Below are 13,269 nucleotides of genomic sequence, written 5' to 3'. Positions count from 1 at the left end.
TATATCCAACTTTGGTCAAGGAGTTCTATGATACTATAGTGAACAAAGGTGGGCACAGTGGAGAGGTCATCAAATCTTATGTCCGTGGTACGCGATTGATAATCACTAGCGATACATTAGTGGCTCATCTTGGATGCAGTGATGAAGGTCCAGGCATAGACTTGAAAAGGAGTTTCACTCATAGGATGAACATTGGCATCCTGCTTTAGCCATGATGCACTTTTATCAAATTTTGGATTTCAGTAGAACTTTTCAAAGATCTACACTCAAGGCTAGTGCTTTTGAACTACGCCATCAGCTAATTTTATACTTGTTTTCAAGAAATGTGATCCCAAAGAAGAGTAGTCTTAATGAAGTCCAAAACAGCGATTTGTACTTCTGGGACCGAATGTTCCACAATCGGACTTCTCTATATGCTCAGATTCCACTCCTAGTTATAATTATTAGCTATATGAGGACGGTTGCAAGACACCATACTACCAAGTATCGATTTGGGTTCCCGCATCATCTCTCATTTCTATTTGAACAAGAGGGAGTTAATATGGAAGCAATGGAGAAGGTGCAAGTGAAGGCAATTTATGAGCTCAATGAATATAGTCTTCATGAATTGAGTATAAGGGCTGCTAATACCCCTGCACCAAGGTCTAAAGGAGCTGGCCAAGCTAAAAATCAACAATTTTCATGATCCACTTCTTGAAGTGAAGACGAAGCTAGTTCTTCAACTTCTGCATCAGCACCTCCACCTTCCCGATCAAATTGGCAATGACTTTTCAATATGATTAATTGTTTTCAAACTCGAGTAGAGGAATGCTTTGATCAAATCGATGCTTGATTGGAACACCAAGACATTTGAGTGTGCCGTATCAAGGATCAGTTAGGCATTTCCCAGTGCTAACCACTTACTTGTGAACTTTCTAGAGATGATTAAGGATTTGAAGGCACTGCAACCACTTCTTGAGAAATTGCCTCAACTTAGGTTCTCTGTTTTTGCTATTATTTCTGTTTAACTCTTAGTAGTATTTCTTTTTCTTTTGGACTAATGATCGTTGGAACTTATTATGTGCTACTTTTGAATTATCTATAGTATTCGTTAAGTAGTAGACTGAATGTTCGTGAATGGACTTCATCCTTTGACATTTGGGGAGTTTTTCTTTCTTTTGTTGTTTTATCTTTCCTACACATTGAGAATAATGTATATTCTAAGTGTGGTGGGAGATATTTCTGCTTCTTGACACTTATAGTATTTTCATGAAATAATTTGGACTTGATATTGGAAATGTTAGTTGTGCTTGAATTTGTCAAAAATTGTGCTTGCTAGCAAAGAGTTTCATCCAAACATAAGGGGAAATTCAGTCAAAAATTTTCCAACATCTTGTGCAAAATTGCAAAATTACCCCAAAAAATTTTGCACTTTGGTTTGCAAATGCAAAAGTTCCAACTATTAGCATTCAATTTCTCCTATATTTTGGAATAAATTTATGTGACTAAGAAATTCAATTTCACGTTTGATTTGAAAATCATTATTAAGTGATTAGAATTTTTGCACGTTTAGAAAGTATATCTGGTAAAATATGGGAAATTATGCCTAAATTTTTTATTGTTGAACAATATTTTTCACTTCACTTAATTTTATAAGTAAATGACTGATATAGTTAATAGAGTTATTCTCTCTTCCTATATTTAATTTCTTGAGAAAATTCATCAACTTTTACCTTTAAAAAGAAGAAGAAGAAGAAGTTGTATTCCTCCTATGATTTAAGTACTAAGTAACTAGGGCTTAGCATCTACTAATGTTAACTTTTGCCTCAAAAGATATTTAAATTAAGAGTATATGAAGTAACTCGAATAAGTGAAGTGTTGAATAATCAAGAATCTTCTTTTAAAAAATGTCAGATTTTCGCATCAAAAGACATTTCACAATTTGAGAAGGCTATTGATAGTATCAAAGGAATAAATCCCTCTTTGTAATAAGAAAAGTATATTGAAGAGAAAAAGTTTGAAGTAACTATATGATTTGTTTACTTGTACAATTTAGTTAAGCTAAGAGATTAAGTTTGATGTGTTGAAATTAGGGTATATTTATTTCTCTTTTACTTGATATTATGAGTATTTCAGGCAATTTGAATAATTGCTATGATGAGGAGTTGTGTTTTAAAGTTCTGTATTATTTATTTCAACTCTTAAATCATCGTTGTATGTTTTTCCTATTGTTTGAGGACAAGTAATGATTCAAGTGTTAGGGAATTTGATAAGTGCTCATTTTTCATGCTTTAAAATATATTTATTTGCTTACTTTTGATATGAAATCAGTTGCACTTGAAGTCACTCTAGCATTGGTGATTTGAAGAAAAATATACAAGGGATTCAATTATAAGGAAAAGAGAATGCAAAGTCATAAATCAAGTGCAAAAGCCCAAGATACGTGAGCTGAAACAATAGGAATTACCTCATGGATCTCTGATATTCGTGGGAGAAGCATTGAAAAGCAAAAAGAGGCAGAACCGCAAGGTATGCCTTATAAATCCACTTGTGGATCTCTGAAACTTCCCTGCTAGTTGCTCTGCAACTTGCACTCATTTCACATTGCTTTTCTAGATAATTTACCTTGCAAATCCGCTTGTGGATCGCTGAAACTTCCCTGCTAGTTGCTTTGCAACTTGCACTCATTTCACATTGCTTTTTTTGATACTTTTTTTTTTGTAGAAATCTGGCTGGAACCAATTAAATTTGAGTTGAAAAAATCAAGGGCAACTTTATGACCACATTTTCTCTTCCAAAAACATCTATAAATACCTCTTGTATCTCATCGATTAAAGGAGAGAATGATAGAAGAAATGGGTAGTTTTAGTTAGAATACAAGATTGTGTGAGCAAAAAAGGTGAGGATTTCTTAGTAAACAAAACAACTTTGTTGTGGTAAACCTGAAGATCAAGGGTGTAAAAGAGAAGATTGAGGAGCTTGTTTCATTCAATTGAATAAGATTTCATCAATTTTTACCTTCACTTCCTTGTTTCATTCATGTTCCATTTCAAGAATTTTATGAAATTCACTGTCTTCAACTATATGCTTAGCTAAACTCTTGCATCCTAGGGAAAAGATGAACTTGTAATTTCATGAATATGTGATAACTTGAGTTGAGTTTTAGCCATTTTGTGAATTTTTTTTCTTTTTTTTTCTCATGGGCAATCAGAATTATTCACCATTGGATAAAGAAACATGATCTCTATGAAAACTAGAATACCGATGTAGTATAACCACTACAAGTCGGTAAGAGTAACAAATTAGACAACACAAGTGAGAAACTAATTCACATCCTTGTGCTTGCCAAAACTTGGCCACTGACAATTTGCTGGAGTACAAAGATGCACATAAAATTCCAACATAATATTGAAGAGATCCGTCGACCTAACTAACCATCCCTCAAGTTAACATGTTTACATAACTGATCATCACAAAAATTTAAACCAATAGACTAGATCTAGCAACCTCAACCGCGGCCACGACCATGACCATGCCCTCGCCCTCGTCCCAAAGGCCACCCAGTGGTCGGCTTCTTAGGCTTCACCTTAGGTGTCTCTTCCACTAGCAAAGAACAAGATTTAAGCTGTCTGGAAGGATGTAACAACGAATGTTATTGCCTCTCACACTCAAGTGATCCGAAGTAATTGGGTTCTTTCCCTTTAGTGTAAGTTTTGCGGTCTTCAAATGTGTGTTCATACTCATATCCACACCTACAATGGTTCCATGAACAATGGTGCCACTTTTTTAGCTCAATTGACACAGTCTCATTGTTCAACTTTATCAAAAATCTAAAAAGCTTCATTGTTACAGAAGGAAGAAGACGAATGCTATGGCTTGGCAGAAGCAACAACACGGCACAGCCTCTTAGAGAAGCAAGGGTTTTAGGGCAGTGAACTGCACCATTTTGTGAACTTGTTAGTTCATATATTTGCATCTAATATTTTTAGTTGCTTGATCACCAACTATCGATCATCCAAGCATGTGTTTGAGCCTTTAATTTGCGTAGCATATGTAGTTCAAAAATTATGAACTCTAGATTACATCTTCACTTCAGTAGGAGGTGAGTTTAGATGGAAACAAGCTTGTAACTTCATTGAGATTCATGAACTTATGTTAAGTTAATTTATCATGAAAATAAATGAAGCTTTGGTATGAGTATTCTTGTTTATTTGTGAAAGCAATATCTAAGTAATTAAGGGGGTTCCTTCCTTAACAAGTCACAATTTAATAGTCTAATTAACCAAGTTGACCATTGTCTGAAGCAACAAGACATTCTAAGCCCTAGGACCTTAATGTTAAGAAAACCTAATCTAGCTCTCTACTTTTATTTCTCTTCTTTCAATTTATCACCTACATGGTTGGTTTACTACCTCATGGCTAGTTTTATATTTATTATTTAAACTATATGGCTGGTTGAACTGCCTATTTAACTTCTAACATGATGGATGGTTGTACCGCCTAAATTAACTCCTTTAATTTTGCCATTGGCTCGTTTAATTGCTAGTTCTGCCTTTTGATAATATTTCATTTGTTTAGATATTAAAGTTAGCTGAAAAGCCTTAGTATTGACCAATTCCCTGTGGGATCAACCCTAATTATCATTGTACTCGTTTGACCTATACACTTGCAAAAAATTGAGGTAATTGGGCTTAATTGAATTGATAATTAGGAATTTATGACTTAAAAATCTAAACCACGTCAGCTAGCTTGTGTTAGGGTTTGTAGTTTTTGGTACAAGTTTTGATGATAATGGCTTGGTACAAACGACTTCCTCATAAGTGCTCTTAACTCGGCCCAAAATTGAATGAGTGGCTTCCCACTCCTTCTCGGGCTAGTAGTTTGTTGATCCCACCAAACTATGGCATAATCAATGAACTTGCAACTGCTAATTTCACCTTTTGATTCTTCGAATAAGAGTTGCAATTGAAGGCTAGCTCGATCCTCCTCTCTGATTCAAGATAAGCATCGGGATCCGATTTACCACATGCATGGAAAGGAGGAGTCTTCATTTTAATGCTCTTAATAGCATTACCAACTAGTCTAGTATTCCTCCTAGGTCTCCTCAGCCTAGAATCAAAATCATTATCAGAATTGGAGTCGTTAGACTCATGCAAAGGAACATTGCCATGACTAGAACCAGATCTATGAAAGGAGTACTCCAAACGGTCTATTCATTCATTCATAGCCTCTAAGTCTAACCCATCGTGCATTTCATATCTCCATATAAAAGCCTCTATAAAAAGTTTAAAATCAAAAGCTTGGGAGCTTTCTTCTCCACCATTAGACATTTTATATTTTAGACCTGTAAAAATTCTTGTTAGTAACAAAATAATACCTCACACACTCCCTTACACGTTTCACTCACACTCGTGTATCACTCAATTGTGCTTGTCACTCTAATAATCTCTCCAAGTAATTTCTCAAGGCTTGGATCACCTTACTTGAAGAAATAAAAGTTTACTCAAGGTAACTCAACCAACTATAACCAATAAACCAACAAGGATGTGGCATTCTAGAACTTGGTTCACTTGGACAGATTTGACTCAAGCAACAAGGATGAAATTTAGACTCAAAAAAGGCTTGAAAATTAAGGCTAGAAATTTGGTTAAAATGCTGGAAATAACTTCTTTTTAAACAGTCAAAACAACAAGGAAAAAGGAATCCTAAACCGACTAGGAAAGCCCTAAGGAATTGAAGTATAAAACCAAAATTGTTGGCCAATTTTCTGGGCTGTTTTGGTGCTTAATTCCCTCCCTTTCCCTACTCAAATTAGGTTTTAAACCACCCCTTATTCAAATCCAAGAGGCACTATGAAAGGAAGATGAATTTGGAAAGGAAAATGGACTTGGAAATTCAGTTGCAGCTAGGACAAGTGTAACTGACCAGTTAGGGTGTTGTTTCTTGATTCTTGATTCAGCCCTCCTTTTCTTTTTTTTTTTCTGGAATTTTTTCAGATTGCAACTGATTTGATTGAAATCTTCAAGAATTCAAGATTGGTTGATCAAGAATTCAAGATTCTTCAAGATTTTCCAAGAATTGTCCAAGATTTCCAAAAAACCCTAGAATTGATTCAAGAACTTCAAGAAATCTCAAGAACACAATCAAGAAATTCAAGAAACTTCAAGAAAGTTCAAGAACACGAATGCACAGCCTACACAATCCCAAGATTTCTGCAAGACTCAATCACAAAACACATGCGCCTCTCTCATGCAAGTTGTACTAATACTAGTCGAGCATTTTGTCTATTATATCACTGTATTTCCTTTTAAATTTCAGAGTTAATATTTTTACAATATTAGTTTTATGTCATTACACTTTAAAAGTTACAATTTAGCTCTAAATTATTTATAACTTTCATAATTTTCTTATTATCATTCAAACTTTTGTCCATTAAACTATTTTTAGATTTAAATAATCTACAATAAAGCTTAATTTTATATGAATTTCCAATTTTTATTCACAATATTCACAAGTAGTTTTTATTCATATATTAGTAAAATTTCACGTTTTTATCAAAGTCGGTTCCTTTTTTTTTTCTTTGTTTATTGCTCATGTTTGGTAGAATGTAACTTTCGTTCTTGCTTTTAGATATGTTGTGATTGTACAAGTATATTTAATTAATCTAAATTGTGTAATTATTTCAACTTCTAAATTATTTTTATCAATCATGAACCAAAGCACTTTAATTTCACCCATTGATCAACTAAACATCGTATGGGGTTAGGTGTTTTTTGGATTATTTTTCAAAAATATTATTGTAATAGTGTATGTTGAAAACTTTGTCTATAGATGGTTCATATGGATTTGGTGCTTTTCGAAATGTAGTTTGGGGTGTTTTAGAATTTAAAATTTTGTGAAGATATTTTTAATAAATTTATTAAAAATAAGCCACCAATCCTCTCTCCTCCTCCCTCCACCACTGCCATCCTCCTCCCTTCTCCCTTCTCTACCACCAACACTGCAATCCCTCTCTCCTTCCTCTTCTCGTTTTCCCTCTCATTCTCTCCCATCCTGTCTCTCTCCCCCCCTTACTCGCAATCACAACTAGAGGGGGAGGAAGGAGAGGGAGTCACCAGGGAAAGGGGAGAGAGGGGAGGGAAAATAGGAGAAAAGAGGGGGAGAAGAGAAAAGGGAAGGAGCAGGAGTGACTAAAAAGGATGGGGAGCCAGAGAGAGGAAAGAAGAGGAAGGAAAGAGTGGCGGCGGCAGCAGTCGCAGTAGCTATGGAAAAGGGTGGGATGGTGGTGGTGACAGATGGCGGTGGTGGATAATAAGAGGAAGAAGAAAGAGGTGGGAGCTGTTTTTTTTTAGTGCTATTGTTAGGTATATCTAAGATAGCGTGTATTTGAAATTGTTTTTAAGAGTGTTTTTGGAGTTTGTTACTATACTTTTCAAATTCATAAGTAAGTTTTTGAAAACTGTCCAATCCAAGTGAAGCCCCATGATTCGCAGGATAAATCCTAGTAATCTTATAATGAAAGAATACTACATAATTATTTATAACATACTTATAACACCACAAGTCGACAATGACTTGATAACAAATAGCCCAACGGTCGAACCTATGACCATTGACCCACTAGCATTTCTAATAAATGAATTGAATTTTAAAACCTTGCTAGAAATATTTATTTTATAGAATTTTACAAAATTAGTGTATTTACTAATACCACATAGTTTACATTTATTTAGAGCCAATTTTATTTGTTTATAATGCCTTTTAGTTGAAATGGAACCTCCAAATGCATGCGCCTCTTATTTGAGTAACAAATTCTGTTAAGACGGTTTAAAGTCATTAATTTCATTAAGGATTTCATCCTTTTTTGACTAATCTTCTACACTTTCTTTCCAAATTCTTAACTAGTTTAAAACACCTTGTAATGTTCCAATCATTCAGTCTAATAATTTTTCTCTAAACCAATCATTACTATAGTTAGTAATGATTACGTGTAAATATTGTGTCCAATCATCTACTTACCCTATTATATTCTATAGGGTGAACATTTTTCAAATCCATATAAACTCCATTAATCAGGATATTACACTTATTGAACTCATCCCTATTTTGGGGTCTTGGATTAGACGTAAAGGTAGAGGTTTCCTCTTCTTTTACTTTAATTTCATATAAAAAAATATTATCTTTATTTTTAGAGGATTTGAATATGAGTTCACTATACTTGTTGCACAAAATTCTATATTTGAATCAATGTTTTCATCATTAGTGTGAGATCCCGATTCGTCCTTAATTTTGAATAAGGAATATTAGTGTTAAATTTTGCTATAAAATTTGATTTTAAGGATGATGGTAATTCTTTACATATGATTTTGCTTTTTAGAATCGAAAAACCTTAATTTGGAATTTTATTAAAACCCTAATGGATTTACACCTTTGATATTTATACACAAAACCCTAGTTTACGTATTAATCATAAGTTTATGTGGTAGTAAATATTATGCATGCTAATGTATGTTTTCGTATGAGTAAATACCGGATTCAATTTCTTTTATAAAGGTTAAGTAGGATTAGAAAGTTAAAAAGTCTTACACTAGTAAATTCCCTAGTGTTTTGTTAATTGAACAACCTTAAGTTGGGTTTAAAACCCTTAATCTAGCTAATGTAAAAAGATTGTGGTTTAGTTGCTTTTATGTGGAATAAGGAATAATTAAGGATAGATGATTAAGTTAGTGGGGTGATTAGTAGAGAGATTAAGTGAGATTAAATTAGTTTGGACTAGATTAAGTTTAAGCTCTATGGAGTAAATTGCAAGGAGTTCAAATGTTTAAGGGCAAGAGTTGAATAAAATGTAAATTGAGGAGTAAGGGTTAAAGGAGCAAAATGGAAGCTTTTATGTGATTGGGTGTGAGGGAAAATATCTTCTAATGTCATGACTAAGCTTATGACTAAGCTTATGTCTAGAACATACAAGAGAAACCAAGTCATAAAACAACAAAAATAACAAAGAAAAAGAGAAAGAAAGGGCCGAAAATTGGAGAGAAAAGGGAGAAGAAAAAATTCCTTTGGCGCATCAACTTTTGTCCATTAATCTTGATCTTGGAGCCTAGAACAACAACCTTGGCACTTGATTGTGGTGTTTTGATCATCTACAAAGCTTGAATCAAAGGTAAATCATCCTATTTGAAAGTTGGTTTTGGGTAGTTAAGACTTGAATCCATGAAAAGTGGTGCTTTTGTTATGATTTTGATTTTTCATGATGTAGATGATGATTATATGGTGATTATGGAGTAATTTCATGGTTTAATTTAGTGATGATGTTGCTGAAATTTTGGTTAAGGCTAGAAAAAATTAGGGATTCTTGGTTAAGCTTCACTTAGTTAATTTGGTGAGTGATTGGACTTGATAATGAAACTTTTGGTGTAATTAAGTCATTTGACTGGTAAATTCCTAATAAAATCAGGTTTGTTATGGAACCCTAATGAAAAAGGAAAATTAGTTTGATTTAGTTAGAACTTGGAAGGTTAGGGTTTAGTTGATTAAGGTTTTGAAGTTAGTAAAGAATTAGTGGAATTGGAACCTAGATGGTGGTTAATATTTGGTAATTTGGGAAAGGAAATTTTGGACCATTACTAGGTCTTTTAGAATCTGGTATATGTAGTGTTATTTGGTATGAAAATTGGTTAGAAAACTTGTATAAGAATCATAGCAATGGACCATGTATTTGCAAAGTTCAAAAACCGGCAAAACTAGAACAGGGCCATTCACAAATCCGAACTTGGACTCTATTTTTCTTTATGCTGCGTGCTGATTTGGAAGCTGCTCAAAACATGAAAGTTGTAGCTTCTTAAGTCCTTGATGTGCCTGAAACATTTCAGGTCAAACGGATCAGTGTAGCCCGAGTTATAACCAAAACACTCACTCCTGTTTTGAACACTGGATTGTGTTACGTTTTTGAATTTTGCTTCTGACCATGCTTTGTCCATCTTGATAACGTACGAACTGGGTGTTGACCCCTTCATAATAAATGTAGATCTTGGTTTTTGCTTCAAAATGGTATAAAGTACGTCCAAATCTGAGTTCCGTAGCTCTAGTTATAACCAAAACAAGATTGGTCGTCAGAACTGCCTTTGAATTTAGACAGTTCTGACGGGAAATTTGGACCCGTTTTTCACCTTGCTCTGTATTGATTCAGGTTTTGTCTAAAACACAAAAGTTCTATCACTATGTCAGAGCTTTCCAACGCCTTTGGAATTTCTTACTTTGGGTTTGTGAGCTGTGAGTTATGGTCCAGCAAACAGACCCTGTCCGGTACCCTAAAGTACGGAGTTCTGGTACCCTTTTCCATAATTTTGACCTGTTTTCGTTCAGATCTAGATTGAAGTGTCTTCACAAGAGTTGTATCCCTTCTTCTTAGCTTCGCAATGGTACTTCATGGACCTTAATCCGATATTTCTAGCCCAACCTATGGTCAAAACAGTTTGAGACAGTAACTATGCCCATTTCCGTTTGCCGACCGTTTCCATTTCCGTTTGCCAATTCCGCACATGCATGTGCCAATTTTGCAGTTTTGCTTAATTTACGGACTTTAGTAGTTGTTTGTGTGATAATATGGCTCAACCTTCTGCTACAGGCGGTGCCGGGCTAGACGGTGCCGGTGGGGCCCACTAGCTGACGACTTGAATTCATTTCCGTACTTTCTCTCATTATACTTGCTCTTTAGGTGAGTAATCAGGGTTTCTGCGTAACTCAATACTAATATGAATTTACTATGAAAAATGGGCACTTAGGTGAGGGTGTACTTTATCGCACTCGATCTAAAACCCAGTAGTTGCTCTTGATACCTGTGAAATATGATTTTGTGATTTGTTATGGAGCATTTATTGCTTGTAAAACATTTGTGGAGCATTTATTGCTTGTGACGCAATTTGAGAGCATTTATTGCTTGAACTAGAGCATTTATTGCTTGAACTACGATTTTAGAGCATTTATTGCTTGAAAAATATTTTGGAGCATTTATTGCTCGTGACTTGAGCTGAGACTCATGGTCTCTCTATGTGAGATTCTTTAAGAGAAGCGAGCTGTGTGGCTCAGGTTCTCAAGGGTCAAGCAGTGATCAAGCTCGACAAATGAGTTGGCTTGGGACCCACCCGTATCCTTACCATGTGGTGTTACTTTTCTGCTTTTGCTTTGCTCTCACTGTGCAAATGTTGACATGTAAATTTCATTTTTACCCCTGGTTAATCACTAAGCATATAGCTTACCCCTTTCCCTTTGTTTTCCTTAGCAGGGGCCGACGCGGGGAACTCCTTGGTACATTCACTAGTATAGTTAGGTTTAGTTGTAATAGTTGAATAGTTAAGATGGTCATCCGTATTTTAGTGATCTGTGTAAGGACCCTTCTTCGGGTCTATTTTCTGATTTTGGTCATTATCATAAAGTGATGTAGTAGTTGGATAATTCCTTTTGAGGATGTAAGTAGAACACTTTTGGGGTTGTATATATTGTAAATAGTACTTTTTTGGTTTATTTAGCTATTATTGTTTGGCATTTTCGAGTCCTGGCGCTAGTTAGGCAGGCGTCCCGCCGATACCCGTGGGTTCGCCCTTGGGAGAAGTGGGGGCATCACAATTAGAATCTTCAATGTTTACAATATAATTTTATGTTTGAACTATGTTTTCATGTTGTTCATGAAATATTTGTATCTAATTTAAATACTTATTATGTTCACTTATGTTTATTTTCTTCCTTGTATCTAACTCTATCTTCAGGGTTTGATTATTTCTTTATATGCTTGGAAGTCCTTTCAATTTTATCTTCCTGAAAGTTTATGGTTAACACCTCATCATAACCTCTTTTGACTCCTTTATATAATTTTGAAATTTCTTCCTTTTATTATTCCCTTTAAATGATTCTCTGTAGTCTTCATTAGCTATAGTCTTTAAGAGCTTCTTAGTCTATTGTACTAAATCTACTACATATTGTTTTTCAACATTAGTTTTTATATCAACATAGAAATTTATTATATCTCATATACTATCTACCAAGAAATTAATTATTCCTACTAGATTTTTTTCAGTAACTTCATAGACATGTTTTATGTGAGAGTATTCTCTTTCTTCTTTTTCAGTACAGTTAATTTTCCTTCCTTATGGCATTTTTAATTATTTTATCCCCACGGATCTCACCCAACATCTCATATCTAACTTAACAATATCCACAATGTGACGTGATTAATCTCACATAGAAGGACTCTAACGGTTAGCTTGGTCTCCCAACTTGTGGTCTCTTGGCTTAGATATGGAGTATAGATGTTTCTTAAGTGTATTTTGGATTAGATAAAGAGTAATCCCATCCATATAAAGTTCAAACAATAATACAAGAACAAAAGTTGCAAACGTAAAATCTTATAGAACCCCAAATGCGGAAAGACACGTTAGACTAGCACTAAAAGTATAAAATTTTTAAGAAAACATATTAAAAAAATTAACCTCCGGGTATGGATGCATATCACCCAATTTCAATTTGAATTTGAATTTTAGTTCTTACATATTTGGCATGCATTTAAATACCATAGTCCTCTTATGCCAATATTATATTAAGCTACCCTCACAATTATAACAATTAATTGGACAAAAAATTTTGGAAGAAAAAACCAAAATTCATACAAAAGGGTTGTTTTGAAAAGTCCCTTTTTTTGCGACGAAAAAGAAGTTTTTTTTTTTTCCAATTAAACAACTCTTCCCTGAATTCACCCTTACTTTCTAACAATCTTTTAGATCTTTTATATTGAAAAAAATTAGAGTAAAAAATTCTCAATACCCATAAAATACCCACTATTATGAAATGCTCGCGCTTGGGTATATCTGATGTGAAAAATTGTCTCTCACTTAAACAGCCCACTATTCTGAAAAATTACCTGCTTAAACAGCCCATAAAGTACGCACTATTCTGAAAAAATAATCTGTCACTTAAACAGCCCACCCTCCCTTGGGAAATTATCCCTTTCCTCCTAGTCACCATTTTCGGATCACCAAACCGGGCCCAACACTATAAACACGCGCCAACTTAGCTGAGAATTTCATCCTTTTTCTCTTTCATTTCAATGTTCATATGTTGTCCCTCCGTCATCTACCTTGCCACCTTGCTTACAAATGGCAACCGTTTGCGGAAAAACCCCAACCCATAAGAAAAAAGAAAAAAAAGGAGAAATGCAAAACAACCGACTGAGCTTTTACTTCAGCAGCCATAAACCCTAGTATCTCCTCTCACTGACTTCGAAGGTACCCCTTTCAT

General features: G+C 34.5%; 1 long non-coding RNA gene and 1 pseudogene across 1 annotated transcript; one reads left to right on the top strand and one right to left on the bottom strand.

The window, feature by feature from the left end:
* Positions 1-3,487: 3,487 nt before the first annotated feature.
* Positions 3,488-3,823, bottom strand: LOC113737185 (small nuclear ribonucleoprotein SmD1b-like; annotated as a pseudogene).
* A 5,135-nt stretch (positions 3,824-8,958) lies between these two features.
* LOC140038714 (uncharacterized) lies at positions 8,959-11,703 on the top strand. The gene is made up of 2 exons (XR_011842283.1): positions 8,959-9,142; positions 11,264-11,703. It is a non-coding gene; the product is annotated as an uncharacterized lncRNA (long non-coding RNA).
* The last annotated feature ends 1,566 nt before the right edge of the window (positions 11,704-13,269 follow it).

This window comes from Coffea arabica, chromosome 3e (genome assembly GCF_036785885.1).
Source record: "Coffea arabica cultivar ET-39 chromosome 3e, Coffea Arabica ET-39 HiFi, whole genome shotgun sequence".
In the NCBI taxonomy this organism is placed as follows: domain Eukaryota; kingdom Viridiplantae; phylum Streptophyta; class Magnoliopsida; order Gentianales; family Rubiaceae; genus Coffea; species Coffea arabica.
This window is presented reverse-complemented; position numbering and strand designations above follow the sequence as displayed.